At 41.5% G+C, this 18,886-nt stretch overlaps 1 long non-coding RNA gene across 2 annotated transcripts in view; it reads right to left on the bottom strand.

Moving 5' to 3' along the window:
• Positions 1-7,410: 7,410 nt before the first annotated feature.
• LOC102976472 (uncharacterized) overlaps positions 7,411-18,886 on the bottom strand; it is a 127,814-nt gene continuing 116,338 nt past the window's right edge. The window contains exons 4-5 of one of the 2 annotated variants that reach the window (XR_003681298.2): positions 10,500-10,592; positions 7,411-9,000 (exon numbers count right to left, since the gene is read on the bottom strand). This is a non-coding gene — a long non-coding RNA (uncharacterized lncRNA). The remainder of the gene's footprint in view (positions 9,001-10,499; positions 10,593-18,886) is intronic. The other variant, XR_002893226.3, reaches the window with a different exon arrangement.

Below are 18,886 nucleotides of genomic sequence, written 5' to 3'. Positions count from 1 at the left end.
AAAAAAGTGTGTGTGTGCACGCGCATGTGTGTGCACACACACGCACGTATACACAAATATATGTATTTAATAGCTCATGGGAAAACCACATAAAGTTACCCTGCAAAGTGCATGTGATTTTCACATGGTGTTAATTTCACACATCAAGGGTAAAACTGAAAAAGATGTGGTTATTTTAAAAAAAAGTTTAAACAAAAAAGAAGAAAGGAGCTTCCCTGGTGGCGCAGCGGTTGCGCGTCCGCCTGCCGATGCAGGGGAACCGGGTTCGCGCCCCGGTCTGGGAGGATCCCACGTGCCGCGGAGCGGCTGGGCCCGTGAGCCATGGCCGCTGGGCCTGCGCGTCCGGAGCCTGTGCTCCGCAACGGGAGAGGCCACGGCAGAGGGAGGCCCGCATACCACAAAAAAAAAAGAAGAAAGTGGACAAGAATGAGGTAGGAATTGAAACTGCTGAAATGCTCATTCGAACAAGAGACTAGGTCAAACTCCAGACCCACCAACAAGAAGTGAGACAGGCCTGGGGTGAGGAAGGTTGTCCTGAATCACCTGGTTGCCACAGCTTCCAGCTGAGAACTTTTCTTCAACAGCCATAAGGCGGCTTACAATCTCTGACACTCTTGTCCTTTTTTATTAATGTTTTAATTTTATTGGAATGTAGTTGATTTGCAGTGTTATTTTAGTTTCAAGTGTACAGCAAAGTGACTCAGTTATACATATACATATATTCTTTCTTTTTTAGATTCTTTTCTCATATAGGTTATCACAGAATATTGGGTAGAGTTGCCTGTGCTATACAGTAGGTCCCCATTGGTCATCCGTCTTATTGACACACTTATCCTTAATCAAAATGATCAAGTAGGTAAATTTTGTCTCTGAGGAAATTTTCTCAAACTATTTCTGATATTGTTTCCTTCCTTCCTTCATTCATTCAAGAAACAGTTCTTGATTTCCTGCTGTGAGCCAGGCAGCCTTTTAGGTGCTATAAAGGTAAAACTGACATCTGGTCCTACAGAGAGATTGGACTTCACCATGGATAATAGAAGCAACAGCAACTGTTTGTTAAGTGCTCCCCGTGTGCCATTAGTTATTCCATTAATAGGCACAAATATCCCACAAGGTCCGCTTCTCATTATGTCTGCTGGGGAAATGAGGATGTTCAGGAGTTTGTCCTGCCCCATGCTCAATGATCTCTGCCTCTAGAGCCCAGCCTTCATCTACTGTGCCCTCTAGCCCAGAGCTGTTCTGTAGAGATAAGATGCAAGCCAGGAATATAATTTTCAATTTCTAGTAGCCACATTTGAAAAGAGGTGAGAAGAAACAGCTGCAACTAATGTTAATTATATATTTAAGTTAACCCCAAATATCCAAAAATACTATCCTATCCACAAGTAATAAGTACAAAAACTATTGAGATGGTATTCCCTGGCGGTCCAGTGGTTAGGACTTGGTGCTTTCACTGCCGGGGCCTGGGTTCAATCCCTGGTCAGGGAACTAAGATCCTGAAAGTTGCATGGCGTGGCCAAAAAAGTAAATAAATATTAAAAAAAAAAAACTATTGAGATACTGTACAATTTTTTTCTTCTTGGAAGCCTACTGCATGTTTTACGTTTACAGAACATCTCAATTTGGACTGATCCCATTTCACGTGCTGAGTGGTCACCTGAGGTTACTGGTGACAGTGTTGGACGGCCCCGCTCTCCTTCCCCGGGGTGAGCATGTTAGCAGCCGTCCATAGCAGGGCAAAACATGGATCAGCCTCTCTGAGGGCGCAGAGGACAGCTCTGTACTCCCGCATTAGTGGAGGGATCAGGAAGTGAAGCCTTCGTGGAGAAAGTGATATCTGAGCCAGACCTTGAAGATGAGGAGGAAGTGGGTGCGTGCAGGGCAGAGGTCATTCTGGGCTGGGTGAGCAACGTGAGTAGAGGGAGAGACAGCAGGAAGGGCAACACCAGTCCAGGTTGCCGGCACGTAGGGTCATGGGGAACAGCGTTTTTACACCTTCTTACCATGCCCCATGGATAGAGATATGTTTTACACATATTTACCCACACATTGACTGCAGATACACATATGTATGCAGATACACACATGTATCTACATCTACATACATATGTATGTATACATACACACCTATATAACTGACCTTAGTACATATGACACACTAAGATATCTTCTGTTCTATTTAATTCTCTTCGATTATAATTTTTTGATGCTGGTGGGATCCACCAAGTTGATTTCACAGCCACTCTGTGAAATGGGTGGGACTCACAGAGACGATGAGGAGGACATGCACTGTCTACATCTCCAGACCCACTTCTCCCTCTTCTTCTTACTTCTGCTTTTCCTCAGTGCAGGTGAACCAGTGGAACTGATTCACCTCTGGCTCCAGAAGGAAACATATGACACTAGCATGACCCATCAGAGCGATGGATCCGGTGGCTACCATGACAGATATACACGTAAGTGTGTGGCCAATCAGAGCCAACTAGAGCTAATCCCACAATTTTTGCTGAGTGATCAGAACAAGGAAGAACCTTTTACACTATACTTGGGAGGTGACAGGAGCAGAGGGCCTGCTGAGAGGGAATTCAAAAGAGAGGAAAGCAGGTCCAAGAGCAGAGAAGAACAAGTTTTCAAAGTATTGTTTGTACCCCTGGATCAGGCCATGCCTCAAACCCCACCCAAAAATCTACCATGAGACTTTTAAATTATGTGAGCCAGTGGATTCCCTTTCTTTCCTTAAGACTAATTGGGTTGGGTTTTCTGTCACTTGAAACCAAAAGAATTTGATTGATTAAATCTCCATAAGTGTCACTGTGGATACTCAGTGCCTTTTCATTGCCTGCTTTTGAAAAACTCCAGGCATTTTTCTTCTGAGCAGTTCTCTGTCCTTTACAATGTTCCTTCCCTCTTCTCCCCAATTCAGAATCCCTTTTCTCCATGCATTCTTTCCACCATAGCATTAATGTCTCATAAAATCTTAACCTGGCTGCTTCTCCTAGGGATATTTGCATTTTTAAACTCACCGGCCAAAGAAACAATCTAAAAGAATTAGAATTTCAGCAGTGAGGCAGACAGGTAGGGGAGATACCTGGGAACACAGATTCACCTGGTATCTACTCTGAAAGATTGTAAGTCCAGTTCTATACACAGGGACCAGCTTTCAAAAAGAATTTTTAAAAAGGCACACTTTTGTTGTGGTGGTAGTGGTTGCTCAGTGATGAGTTCTTTCCTGAAACTCCAAGCTTCCCTCTGGATTTGTGACTCTCCAAAACCCTCTAGCTTAATTTGAACCAAGACACCCAAAGAAGTATCCTGCGGATACTTGGTTCCTTATAGGAAAGTATGAACCCTTCAAAAATAAATGCACTGCCAACATATTTCAGAGCTGCAAAAGGTTGTACCTAGAACTGTCAAATGTCAAAAATAATTACCAGGCAGGATGTTACTCACACATCTAGCCAGCATGATCAAAACTAATCCTTCCTGCCTTCATCTGTCTGAACAAAATTAGGTAGGAAAGCTGCCCAGCCTGATGCTTTGAGGCAACAAGGATTTGGAAAGGGAGAGTCCTCAACCTAATTCTGGAACATTCTCTTTAGCTGTCAGGGGTAATTTTATATACCCGTCAGTTTTTTTTTAATTGAAGTGTAGTTGATTTTACAATATCATGCTAGTTTTAGGTGTCCAGCACAGTGATTCAGCTATATAGAAACATATACATATATATAGATTCTTTTTGCGATTCTTTTCCTTTATAGGTTATTACAAACTATTGAGTAGAGTTCCCTGTGCTATACAGTAGGTCCATGTTGGTTATCTATTTTATATATAGTAGTGTGTATCTGTTCATCTCAACCACCTAAGCGGGGGGAGGGACAAACTAGCAGCTGCTGTTTTTATTTGTGTGTGTGTTTTTATACACACACGTATAATTTTGCATAAATGCACAGATTGATTGTATCATACCTACCAGGGTTTATAACCTTTTCATTGCAAAGTAAAATATAATACAAATGCAGAAAACTATTCAAACCAAATGTACATTTCAATGAATTATTATAACCACCGCCCAGGTCAAGAAACAGAACTTTGCAGCCACCCTAGAAACCTCTGTCAAATGCTCCATTATAGCCACTACCTGTCTCCTTTTTTAAAAAAAAACACTATCTGGACTTTGTTAATAATCTCTTCTTTGTGTTTCTTTACGGTCTTATCACCCAACTGCGAAATCCTAGACAGTATAGCTTAGTTTTGCCCATTTAAAAAAAAAATTCTTCATTTCTTCCTGTCATAGTTTCCCCGCTTCTTTTCCTTACAGATTATCTATCAAAGAACCTGGCATGTTGTGTTCAAGGAGGTTGGGGGTTTTTTTTCCAGTATATTTTATGCCTGCTCGCCCTCATGCCTTCCTCCCTCACCCATATGCCACAACTTTTCTCCCCTACTCTGCACCAAGTAATCATGCTTACAACCGTGTACCCTTCAGTCTTTTCCTCTAAGCTCGTAATTCACATGCAAGCAACTTCTTGAGAGATGAACCCAAGAAGCAGCAATGAAGGAGAGGAAGAGTTAAACAGTGTTATCACATCGTTTGCCTCTGTGAGCACCAGACTCAACCCTCCGAGGAACTGCATAGACCACGCGTCCGAGCTGCCAGAGCATTTGTCCACCAACTCATCCCTCTTGGCTGGGGCTGCACGTGGGCTGAGATGCTCCGGCAGGCAGGCAAGTGCTCTCCTGGACATAGGAGGAAGCCCTGAGACAGAGCAAGAGAGGCCCTGAGGCATGCACATGACCGGGGTGCGGCCAGCATGCAGGTGACCATGCACCACAGAGGCACCCAAATCACAGGAGGACCACAGGGAAGTGACACAAGGCAGGGAGAGCGCCTGCTACTGCCCCTCCAACCCAGCCTGGCTCCTCCAACATCTCTCCCTCCATCCCAAAGATGGCTCTAACTTTCCTGCCTTCACCATCTGTCTCATGCTTTTTCCTTCCCATGCAATGATCACTACCCCCTGACTTTAATCTGAGCTTAAAATAATTCTACTATCTTTCAAAATCCCACTTTGAGTACCACACTTGAGAGGCAGCATCTGTGGACTTTGGGGCCCAACGCTGGTACCAAGTCCTGGCTCAGCTCTTCCTGCTGCATCTGAGACTTAAAGTGCTTCTCTGGGGTCACGGCGAGGCGTACGGCTTCACCAAGCACCAACGCACCGGCATCTGACTCCGTCAGAGAGTCTGCTGAAGACAACATCTCCCCTGCACCAAAGGTCTCAAAGCAAATGCCCGGAACATTCCAGCCAAATGAGCTCTGCTTCCCTGGAAACAAGAAACACCTTCAATAAAAGAAAGCAGCAGACAGACAGAAGGAACAGGCTTTTATAACTTGATAAAACTAGTCTTCTCTTACTAATGCCTTCCCCCTTTCCCCATTAAGTTTCTAAAACTTCCTGAAAATGATTAGGTAAAGGATAGGGAGGGTCCACTGTCTCTAGATATATCAAAGAAGATTTATTTTTCCTGTTTAAAGTTTTTTTTAATTTCTAAACATGTTTTTTTTTCCTTTGTTCCCCCCACCCTCTGCTTTCACATCATTGGATCCCAAAGAGGTTAAATTACTTTGAGTACTTTTTGAAAACTGACAAATAAGCAAACACATGGAAATAAAGTTAGTCACAGTAGCAGATGTTTGTTCAGACCTCATTAAACAAATAAAAATCTGATTCACGGGGAAAAAACTAGTCTTCAGCACAACCTTTATCCAAGTCTTATCCTCTCAAACCCCTCCAATCAGTTTTCTCCAAGCCCCTTTTCAGTCACTGTGGCCTGGGTCAGAGAAAGAGATTGAATCACCCAATAAGAGCAATCATCCGATCTGCACAAAATTTAGATTGCTTCCAGACTACACTGGAAGATAAAAAATTTTCTCTCCAGGGAAAAACAAATAAGAGAGGGGTAAGGAAGTATTCACCTTCACTCATGAAAGGGGAAGCGACTGGATTTGACAAGCTGGAGACAATTCAGGTATGTGCCATCGGTCACATTGTGTAAATGTCATTTCCCACTTGCCTCTGATGTTAAAAATTTCAAAACTGACACTATCTCATGGTTTGAGAGTTATTCCCTGCAAAATGACAGCAAATAATTTTACCATAAACAAGTTAGCACAAAAGTCCTCCGCTCCTAATTTAATTTCGGGAGAAACGATGCTAATCCTTTAATTATGCAGCATGTTGATTTGTCAAACTGACTTTTTCTCTGCTGAAAAATACTTTGCTATCACAGAGGGTGCTGATAAATATCTGCTCCAAGAATTTTGAGTGTTATAGAAAAGCTTTCTTCTGAAAAAAAAAGAGAAAAAAAAAAAAACCAGCAGAGAGTGGATGATCTCTCTCAGAGAGCGGACAATCGGCAATGACCTCCCCACTTCTGCCAACCTCTTGCTGGAGGAGCTGCAGACAAAAGCCACGGGAGCAGGCTCTCAGTGCTGGCCAGCCTGCAGTCAGCTACTAAAGGTGTGTTTCCAAAGGGTAGAGCTAACCTTGAGCGAAGTTCCCATATTAGCCCTGGAAATGGGGCAGCTGTGCTTTGGGGAAAGCGCACCGAGAAGCCGGGGCAGGAGTCCTGGCTGTGCCACGTGGGAGCTGTATGATGCTGGCCGAACCCCAGAACCTCTATGAAAGTCACTTTCCAAAAACAGGAATAGCAACCTCCACCTTACAAGACTGTTGTTAGGATTAATGAGATAGTCATACGAAAGCACTTTTCCAAGTGTAAAATAAACATATGATAGTAGTGGAATATTAGTTGGTTGCTCCAATAGGTTGTGTTTATAGCGATTTCAGCCCACTTCCCATGCTACCAGGCTCCCCTGAGTCCCATGGGAACTCCAAGCACAGGCAAATAACTTGACTCAAACAACCTGCTCATAGTTGGATACATTTTAAAACTAAAAAAAGTAAACCTTTCCAGGACTAGAGCCAATGATACAGAGACAGATCAATGGGATACACTAAAGAGCCCCCAGAAAAGATGAAGGTGGCATTTCAAATCAGTGAGTAAAACATGGTATTGGGGAAACTGGCTAGGCAGAAAAAACAAACAGCACTCAATTATACAGCACTTCTTGAATCAAGTTAATTCTAAATGGGTCAAAGACTTAAGCTTAAAAAAATTAAACCATAAAAAGTACCAGAGAAGCATAACTAGATATGCGTAAAATTGGTTGAGGATATCAAAGCATGATGGAAAAAGCTCCATGACAGAAATATTGATAAGTTCAACTACAAAAAAGAAAATCAGTATGGAAAGATATATATGTATATCTACATACAGCAAAAGGAACAAAGCAGATGATCAACCACAATATTTTTTTAATTGCAACGTACTGTGACAGACAGAAAATTAATATAAAGAATATTTTTTATAATAAGAAAAATCTGAACAATCCAGTGAGGGAAAAATGTGCAGAGATCCAAAAGCTATAGACCGGAAAAAGAAACCCAGAGAGGCAGTTAATAAATGAAGGGGCTTAAACTCATTCATAATAAGATTCATATTAAAACAGACATAAAAGTCATTTTTGCATATAAGAAAAAAGTTTGATTATATCTAGTCTTGTTTGGGATGAGGGAATAAAACAATGTTTTTTGGAGAATACTATTTCAGAGAGCCATTTGGCAATCGCTATCACAAATTTTAATGCACATATCCAGCAACTATATTTCCAGATATGTAATTTTCCTACAGATGTGTAAAAAATTATACGAACAAGGACATTTTTGGCAGCAACGTTTGCTTGCGTAAAAGGGGAAAGAGTCCTAAGTGCCCGCTATTAGGAGACTAGTCAAATAAAGTATGAAGTATTCATACAATGGAATAATAAACCAGTTTAATAAGAATAAAAGAGATCTATTTATACTGCCCTGAAAAAAGTTTCCATATTTTGTCAACTGACAAAAGCCTACTTCACAGAAGAGTATAATCCATTGAGGTAACATCAAAGTACATAGATACATATATATCCTTATAAGTACATAGAAAAGTCTATAATGTTACACAAAAGGGAGTAAAATTTAGAGAACTAACGAGGGAAAAAGACTTAATTTCAACTTATATGCTTTGTGAAATTTTTTAACATGAGCTTGTATTATTTTCATAATATGAAATGGGAAAAATTATTCTTATTTTATATGCATATATGCAAACAAGAGTAAATGAAAATATTCTAAAAAATAAACTAGATATATTTATGGTCCATCTTTTTTAAAAATTTATTTATTTAACTTATTTATTTTGGGCTGCATTGGGTCTTCGTTGATGCGCATGGGCTTTCTCTTGTTGCAACGAGCAGGGGCTGCTGTTTGTTGCAGTGTGCAGGCTTCTCATTGTGGTGGCTTCCCTTGTTGTGGAGCACGGGCTCTAGGCATGGGCTTCAGTAGCTGTGGCTCACGTGCTCAGTAGTTGTGGCTTGCAGGCTCTAGAGTGCAGGCTCAGCAGTTGTGGCGCACAGGCTTAGTTGCTCCGTGGCGTGTGGGATCTTCCAGGACCAGGGCTCAAACCCGTGTCCCCTGCATTGGCAGGTGGATTCTTAACCACTAAGCCACCAGAGAAGCCCTATGGTCCACCTTGACTATAAAACTCTCTGGAAGTATACGAATTCTTTACTTGGGCACCTGAAGAACATGAAAGCTGTCTACATAAACTCAAAACCTCCAGAAAATTTTGAACATAAATGTACCTGGCGTGAAATTTGTCTTAGGCATAACTATTTTCTTTTTTCTGGGTGTATTTATGGATACTCCACCTCATTCCAAAAAGAACTTGATTTATTAAAATGTATGTAAATTGTTCTATAAGATTAAAATAAGTGAGTAAATCCAACAGAATGCAAATGGGGGAGGATAAATAAATGAAGTTAGAAATAGGATTAGTAGGGGGAAATTGTATGCTATGACATCCCGGTGTCAGCCTAGCTTCAGTGGTCCAATGTCTCTGCAAAGAGAGAAACAACAGTGTCAGATTTCACTGTGCACACAAGGTTACAGAAAAGCAATCACTTGTGAAGAGTCCAGTTATTCAGGGTGGTGAATCCTGAGAGAAATTTCTTTCATGATTCCTCATAAGAAAATATACTGCTACATTGACAGGGTTCTCAAGAAAATCGTACAGAGATGAGTTTTCATGGGGCAGTATCTATCTGGGTTATGGAAAATAGAAGGGAAAATATATTATTTCTCTTTACTTTTTAGTGTGGGATCTTCTTCAAAGAAAAACAGAAAAAAACAAACATTTACTCACCCAGTTCATAATCATGATATGCAATTTAGATCACCAAAATTGAAAAAAAAATGCTAATGACAAAACAATGTTTGCCTACCTGCTATCTCCAGCACCTAGCAGGGTACCTGGTGTATGTAGGCGTTCAACGGAAGTGTTCAAACATGATGAACTTGGATTTTGCATAAACATTCTAAAACAATCTCTTCTGCTGTTTTCCATCATATTTTTTATCAGTGACAAAATGGACTACAAAGTGGGAAAACACACAATAGAAGCTTGGAATTTCTTTCAAAACATACTCCTTCCTTTCTCTACTTGTCCTAGGAGTTGGGAGGTGGGGCAAAACCGTTAAAAGATAAGTTTTCTGGCATGAAACCAGGAACAGTTCAAAAGGTGCTATTGTACTGCTGTCAGCTTGAGGAACTGTGCCACAGAACTCATAAGAATGATATGGGAAACCTGTGATTTAATCAGCTGCAGACTCGTTACCCACAGGACCTACACAGAGATGCATCCATCCATCAGGGTGTCAGGTACATATTTTATAAAGGTTGCGGGGTGGGGTGATTTAGGAGTTAGGGCAGAAGTTGAAGGCAGAAGCTGGAGTCCACCCAAGCACTTCTCCCTGGTAGGGAACCTTATGCTGGTGGCAGCTATATGGTCTCTCATCTTTAAAAATAAAGAAGTAAATCCACCACGCCCTGTGGTGAACCCCCCACCGAGGACTGACACAGACTGACTTTTCACTCCCTAGTAACAAAACTCATTATGACAGTCAAATGTTTTACCCTCTAAAGGTCTAATTTTGCACTCATATATTAACCTAGCAGCCCTTCCAACATGGAACATGTCCCTAACAGAAGTCTCTAGAGGAAGGGCAGTTGCACCAGAATGAGAAGGTCAGCAAGGGAGAGACAAAACCCAGAAGCACCTCAAACCAGCTAACCGCTCACTACTAATCAAACCATACCACCATCTCTGGGAGCTGTGAAAGCACTAAACCGCCTTCTGTTAGTATAGTCTCATCCTCGTAAAGCAGTCAACCAAAGTAGCACAAAAATTGAAATCCTGACGGCCAGATGAAACCAGGCCGAGTGCCCTCATGTCCCCTCAAGCCTGAAAGAAACAGCCACACCAATGGCCAGCCAGGCTTCTGAGGCTGGTGAGGAAAGGGGGTGGACCACACACCCATCAACCACAGGCTCACTTACTCCTTTTTTCATTCGCCTACTTCTTTCCTTCCCAGCGAGACTGCAAATCCATGCCTTCTCTTCCCTTTGTATCTCCAGCATTGCCGAAGAGTCCTGAATGAGTTAAACATCATCCATCAATCCTGACTGATCAATTCAATCCTGTGTGAACAGCCAGTGGAATACATGCAACCACACCACACACACCAACTGAAATAGGAATGCATCCTATTTTTAAAGACATCTAAAGAACAAAATTCTACATATTTTATTCTGTAATCCAACCCAAGACCTTGAACTGCAACATCAAAGTTCCAAAATTCTATCACACAAGTAGGAAAGGATGCAAGTGACGAGACCAAAAGGGGCTGAAGAATGTAATAAGAATTAACACCCCTTTTCCAGGAAGATTAAAGGCTCCATCGCTATTCTTTCGCAGATGAAGAGAGTCAGCTACAAAAGATGGATTGTGAAAATAATTGCACAAAGAACAAAGTGTCAGAGGAGGGGCAGGCTGGGATGGGAGAGTCCATTGGGCAGTCCCAGGGCTCCTGCTACCACATGACGCTCTCTCCCTTACCTGAGACCTGAAAGAAATTCTCTTGCCAGGCCCCCAAGGTGTCACTGCTACCAAACAAATTACAGACGCCCTAAGAAAGTCCCTTCTGCAAACAGTATCTCTTGCTAGACATAAACACCTCCTTTCAAAGCTTGAAATTTATTAGCGCCCAAATGATGTTTATGACCCTGCAGCTTGTGATCCTGTCATAGATTCTATCAACCAAGGAGACTGGATTAGCTCATGGACCTAGGCATTTACAGCTCTGAAGAGAGCCACTGTTCAAAGAGGGCCAAGGACAGATGGAACTGATCTACCCACAGGTGGATGAGCACCACCAGTGCAGAACGGGCCTGGGCTGCCTGAAAGAACACCCGGGACCAAGGGCTAGAGACAAAATAATCAATTGGGTATCAGCACCACAGCCAACAATCAACCAGGAGCCATAACCAAAAGAAGCTGGCCACCGGAGAGAAAAAGCAACCCAATGCTGGGGCAGTACCACAACCAGCAAGGAAAAAGCAGCAAGATTTTTTCATTGAAATCAAACTGCAAAAGATGAATAAATTTCAGTGGAATTTCTTCTTAAAGGAACTTTCCGAGTTATCTATATAAACAAATACAAGAGGAATGCATTTTCAACATTGTGGTTTTGTTTGGTTTTGATTTTTTAAATTTTAAAAAGCTAGGGTTGTGTGCCTTTTTGAAATGCAGTTTCAACATCTGCAAACTTAACAAGAACACTTCAAGAGAAGAGGAAAATTTGGATAAACACTGAAGGTTACTCACTGGGTTAAGAGTTCAGGGAAAGAGAAAAAAAAAAGCAGAGTCAATTGAAATTTATTGAAATACTAAACTCCCCCAAAATATAGATGGTATAAAGAAATAATCACTTTAGTATTTTGTTATCATCTTCTGCAGTAGCTCCTAATTTTTCTTAACACTAGTTAATTCATAGTTCATTGTTATAAGGAAAATATAATATGACAGTAATGAAGACATTTAAATTACAAACTTTGACCTTTATCTTTGGGCCCTATCTCTAGAAAAAGAGTAATTGTATCAGGGTCTTTTAGAAAGCCCTTTCAAAGAGAGACTTCTAGATTTATTTCCTGGGTAGCAGGCTCTGAAAGATCAAGCCAATCCTGAATGGTGTTTCAGAGCTTTAAGTCTTTGGAGAGCTGAGACTACATCTTTATTCACACATACTTGGACGTTATTTGACATATGAAAAAGAAAAAACTGCTCAGTCTTGGGTAGGGTGAAAAAGATGAAAAAAGCATGGTCCCTGCAGATTCAAGGAGCTTTCCTTATTATTAGGACATTTGCACAAATAACTAAAACACACACGTGTGTAAAATGTATAATGGACTGGGGGGCTTCCCTGGTGGCGCAGTGGTTGCGCGTCCGCCTGCCGATGCAGGGGAACCGGGTTCGCGCCCCGGTCTGGGAAAATCCCACATGCCGCGGAGCGGCTGGGCCCGTGAGCCATGGCCGCTGAGCCTGCGCGTCCGGAGCCTGTGCTCCGCAACGGGAGAGGCCACAGGAGAGGGAGGCCCGCATACCACAAAAAAAAAAAATAAATAAAAAATAAAAAAAAATACAGAATTAAAAAATTTCTCAGAACACAAAGACTTGAGTGTGAGAAACACTGACTCGTCCTTTTACCCTACTCAGTTCCCTGAAACCATCTTCAACTTCTATTTGAAAAATGTATAATGGACTAAATGTATGCTCTATGTATTTATTTCCTTATATACACTTATACATGAAAAAGGTATCCCTCATATATGTGTGTGTGTGCATCTGTGTGCGTTATGTATATGCGTATGCATATGCATATGTATATGTATATTGTCCAATATATGTATAGATCATCTAAGAGCTTGTGTAGGCCTTCTCCATAAGCGGCATGTGTGTCCTCTGTCAGCTTGCCCACTTGCCATTCTCATGGATGTAGATTATACAAAGGTGGTCTGAAGTTGTTCATCAGTTCTTGAGCTATAATAAAGCACTGTTCCTAAAAATTTTACTCACTCTCTGATTATTATCCTTCCCAAAACTTACTCTATGCCTAACCAATAGCAAATGAATGTACAAATTGTATTTATTTTAAAAGTTTCTCTTTACACTTTCCCTTACATATTTTGTCAACTTCAGAATTCCAGCAATATTAACCACTACTACATCTGAATGTGACAGGATTAGGACAGTAGCAAGATAGGCTCGATGACTCATTCCCAGCTTGCCAGTCTACACATCATTTTATGTTTGTCATGCAGTTTTGTCAACTCTGCCTTACACGTTAAAGCAGCTTTCTGGGAAAGAGTTAACCACCAGCTGATGAGCGATAACCTTTGTTTTAGCTTGAAATCTAGATTCTGCCAAGTCTTTGGAAAAGTCAAATTGGACAATTATCTACATAGTTGAGGGAAAAGACTGTTGCCTTTCTGATCTGGGAGATCCACCGTGATTACCAGCAGGTTCTTGTCGAATGCCCACTGGGTGCATATCGCTGTGGAAAGGCATTTTCAGTCCTTGCCCTTAGACAACAAATGAGAATATCTACACAGAGCCATTGAATTACCTCGCGGGGCCCTACTTCTCTCCCTCTCCATCCTAGTGGAGACCTGGCTGTGTTTTTCTCAGGATAGCGCTGGTGTCTGCAGGGCTGGGGCTGGGTGTGAGGGGAGCCGATGAAGGCAAGCCCTCCTGCACTCTAACCAGAGGAATCACGGCGTGCCTGCAGCAAAGCACTTAACCTATTTGTGTCTCCATCTCCCATTTGTAAAACAGGGTAATTAAAACCTCCCTGCCCTATATGCCTGTTGGGAAGGTTCATTAATGTTTGTAAATCACTTTGAAGATGGAGTGATTGCTCACTGCTGTGGCAGGTGGAAGATCTCTGGCCCCAGTCCTTCCTCCCTGTTTCCTGGCAGCTGTCTTATTAGAGGAGAGAGAAAAAGTACCAAATTACTCTTGTCAGTCCCTTTTCCTATTTACATTGAATATCCAAGGGGAAACTTTTGTTGTTGTTGTTGTTGTTGGGGTTTTTTTTGCGATACGCGGGCCTCTCACTGTTGTGGCCTCTCCCGTTGCAGAGCACAGGCTCCGGACGCGCAGGCTCAGCGGCCATGGCTCACGGGCCCAGCCGCTCCACGGCATGTGGGATCTTCCCGGACCGGGGCACGAACCCATATGCCCTGTATCGGCAGGCGGACTCTCAACCACTGCGCCACCAGGGAAGCCCCAAGGGGAAACTTATTAACACTCTTGCCTAAATTTCTATGTTCTCAGTTCTACATGTTTTCATCACAACCCAGAAAGCATTAACATTTTTAGATGGGATAACTTAAAGTTAACATCTTTGTAAAATTCCTCAAAGATTATGGAATTATCATCAATAGTTTTTCTATGCATCACTTTATACCCATGTTATGTTCAAGGGTATATTTCTATGAATTTAAAAACATGAATCTTGAATGCTATCTTCTAGGGTATCTAACACCTAAATCAGTTAATGTTCTTCAAAAAAAAAAAACCACATTTTAAGTTGCACATAAAACACATACAAACACACACTTAAGTGTGTGGAGTGAACATAGATATATCATTTTATGTTAAAAATGCAAAACAGTGTACTTTAAAAAAAAACCCACTTGGATATTAAAATGTCTCACAAGAACCACATTTTAAGGATGCATTAGTTTACTTTGGTTGCTTTTCTTTCATTTCAAAAACATAACATTTAAAAAAATAAACTTTTGGACTTCCCTGGTGGCACAGTGGTTAAGAATCTGCCTGCTAATGCAGGGGACACAGGTTCGAGCCCGGGTCCGGGAAGATCCCACATGCCACAGAACAACTAAGCCTGTGCGCCACAACTACTGAGCCTGCGCTCTAGAGCCTGCAAGCCACAAGTACTGAGCCCATGTGCCACAACTACTGAAGCCCGCGTGCCTAGGGCCCGTGCTCCACAATGAAGAGTAGCCCCCACTTGCCACAACTAGAGAAAGCCCATGCGCAGCAACGAAGACCCAATGCAGCCCAAAATAAATAAATAAATAAATTTATTTTTTAAAAAATAAATAAAAATAATAAATAAATAAATAAATAAACTTTAAAAACCATTTTGACTTAAATGATCATCATTAGGGTGCTAGCTACATGAAACATGGTACATCCAAACAGTGTGTGGGGGTGTGTGTGTGTGTGTGCACGTGCATGTGTGTGTGCATGGAATGGAATTCTAGATATGTTTTTAATTTAAAAAAAAATACAACATACTTTTCATACTTTTCATACCTATGTACTTTTCATAGGTTATCATTTATGTTTTAAAAAGGCATATATATAATCGTCCTTTGGTATCTGAGGGAGATTGGTTCCAGAACCTCCTCGAATATCAAAATCCATGAATGCTCAAGTCCCTTATACATATCTAATGGTATAGTATTTGAATATAACCAATGTACATCCTCCTATATACTATAAATCATCTCTAGATTACTTATAATACCTAATACGATGTAAATGCTATGTAAATAGTTGTAAATACAATGTAAGTGCTATGTAAATAGTTGCCAGTGTATGTCAAGTTCAAGTTTTGCTTATTGGAACTTCCTGGAATTTTTTTTCTGAATATTTTCCATTCATGGTTGGTTGAATCCACAGATGCAGAACCGTCGGCTATGGAACCTTCAGATCCAGAGGGCCGGTATATGTGTGTGTAGGCATGTAAATATATGAATACAGAAAAATAAAGGAAATAATAGTTACTTCTGGAAAAAGAGATTAGAGGTCTTAGATTAAAGGCTGTAGGCAAAAGTCTTAACATTTATATATACTCTGTTTGGCTTATTTAATATTTTTAACATAAGAATGCACCATTTCTAATTAAAAATGTAAGAGTCACATTAGTATATTTTGTTATTAACTTGACATCTATGATATTTTGTCTTGATAAAATAATTGTTTTATAGTGTCTACTACTAAGGAAAATTGTCAACTATGCAGAAAGTAAACTGGTGTCATAATATTTCGAAAATGTCTGACTTAGGGGTATATGGGAAGTCTCTGTACCTTCTGCTCAATTTTACTGTAAACATAAAATTGCTGTAAAAAATAATGTATTTTTTTAAATTGCCTGCCTACAATAGGATGAAAATGCTGTAAAATATCACCCCAACTATGCTCAAATGAACCTCAAGACAATTTTCTTTGGCCTAAAAAGATATAGATACCCATTGATGAATATGTAAAATATTTATCCATTATTGTAATGTGACCACGCATAGGGAATTGCTTTATATTCCTCTCCCAGAATTAATCTTCTTGTAAACAAGGAAAAGATCTTTTTCATATAATTTCCCCCAGAAATCTAGCTCAACACCTGGCAAATAATGATATTCAAAAAATATTCATCAAATAAATAAATAAATAAACAGACCTCTCTCTGTGATATCTTGCCTATTCTAATTTAACAGGTTTCTTTAATGTGGAACTTTTCAAAACCTTTAATAAATAATTGCACATTGTAAATTCAATGAGTTAAATATAGTACACAGCATTTCCCAAACTTGTTTTACCATCAAAAATTTTGCCCACAAAATCCCTTGCAGTATTAGAGGTGATGAAGTCTAGACAGCCAAATATGGAAAGTATTGCATTGGCTTTTAATTTATACCTCATTGTTTCCTAAAATTCAAGGTCAGCAGAGACCTGTAGTGTTCAATGAATATTCATGGGGTCCCTGCATCTCCCGTACTCCCCTATTGTTGGGTCAGGGCCACATGATTGCAACTGGCACATAGGACTGTGACAGCAAGTAATGCGTCATTTATATTCCAAGGCACTTGAAAGTCGAAGGATCTCTTTCATCTTTCCCTTCCTTTGCTGGGGCTAGTCTGGAAGTAAGTTGTTGAAATGATGACCTCACAAGTTGAAGGGAATCTCCAACTCACCAGATGTAGAAGACCACCTGCCAACTTACATCAGGGCTTGTGGTGAGCAAGAAATGTACTTTTGGAAACAACTTATATGTCCATTGACAGAGGAATGGATAAAGAAGATGTGGTACATATATACAATGGAATATTACTCAGCCATTAAAAAGAATGTAGTAATGCCAGCAACATGGATGGACCTAGAGATTCTCCTACTGAGTGAAGTAAGTCAGACAGAGAAAGAGAAATATCGTATGATATCACTTATATGCAGAATCTAAAGACAAATGATACAAATGAACTTATTTAAAAAACAGAAACAGACTCACAGACTTAGAGAGCAAACTTACGGTTAGGTGGGTAGGAAGGGTAGAGGGAAGGGATAGGGAGTTTGGGATTGACATGTACACACTGCTATATTTAAAATGAATAACCAGGGGATTAGGAACCAAGAAGGCAGAGTAGAAGGACATGCTCTCGCTCCCTCTTGCGAGAACACCAAAATCACAACTAGCTGCTGGACAATCATTGACAGGAAGACACTGGAACTCACCAAAAAAGATACCCCACATCCAAAGAAAAAGGAGAAGACACAATGAGATGGTAGGAGGGGTGCAATCACAGTAAAATCAAATCCCATAACTGCTGGGTGGTGACTCACAGACTGGAGAACACTTATACAACAGAAGTCCACCCACTGGAGGGAAGGTTCTGAGCCCCATGTCAGATTCCCAACCTGGGGGTCCAGCAAAGGGAGGAAGAATTCCTAGAGAATCAGATTTTGAAGGCTAGTGGGATTTGATTGCAGAATTCTGATAGGACTGGGGGAAACAGAGACTCCACTCTTAGAGGGCACACACAAAGTAGTGTGCACGTCAGGACCCAGGGGAAGGGGCAGTGACCCCAGGGGACACTGAACCAGACCTATCTACTAGTGTTGGAGGGTCGCCTGCAGAGGTGGGCAGTGCCCGTGGCTCACTGTGTGGACAAGTACACTGGCAGCAGAAGTTCCAGGAAGTACTCCTTGGCGTGAGCCCTCCCAGAGTCCGCCATTAGGCCCACCAAAGATTCCACATAGGCTCCAAAGTTGGGTTGCCTCAGGCCAAAGAACCAACAGGGAGGGAACCCAGCCCCAGAGCCCCATGTCAGATTCCCAACCTGGGGGTCCAGCAAAGGGAGGAAGAATTCCTAGAGAATCAGACTTTGAAGGCTAGTGGGATTTGATTGCAGAATTCTGATAGGACTGGGGGAAACAGAGACTCCACTCTTAGAGGGCACACACAAAGTAGTGTGCACGTCAGGACCCAGGGGAAGGGGCAGTGACCCCAGGGGACACTGAACCAGACCTATCTACTAGTGTTGGAGGGTCGCCTGCAGAGGTGGGCAGTGCCCGTGGCTCACTGTGTGGACAAGTACACTGGCAGCAGAAGTTCCAGGAAGTACTCCTTGGCGTGAGCCCTCCCAGAGTCCGCCATTAGGCCCACCAAAGATTCCACATAGGCTCCAAAGTTGGGTTGCCTCAGGCCAAAGAACCAACAGGGAGGGAACCCAGCCCCACCCATCAGCAGTCAAGCAGACTAAAGTTTTACTGAGCACTGTCCACCAGAGCAACAGTCAGCTCTACCTACCACAAGTCCCTCCCATCAGGGAACTTGCACAAGCCTCTTAGATAGCCTCATCCACCAGAAGGCAGACAGCAGAAGCAAAAAGAACTACAATCCTGCAGCCTGTGGAACAAAAACCACATTCACAGAAAGATAGACAAGATGAAAAGGCAGAGGGTTATGTACCAGATGAAGGAACAAGATAAAACCCAAGAAGAACAACTAAATGAAGTGGAGATAGGCAACTCTCTAGAAAAAGAATTCAGAATAATGATAGTGAAGATGATCCAGGACCTCGGA

Source organism: Physeter macrocephalus, chromosome 9 (genome assembly GCF_002837175.3).
Source record: "Physeter macrocephalus isolate SW-GA chromosome 9, ASM283717v5, whole genome shotgun sequence".
In the NCBI taxonomy this organism is placed as follows: Eukaryota; Metazoa; Chordata; class Mammalia; order Artiodactyla; family Physeteridae; genus Physeter; species Physeter macrocephalus.
The sequence above is the reverse complement of the archived record's forward strand: the minus strand, read 5'-3'. Positions and strand labels throughout refer to the sequence as shown.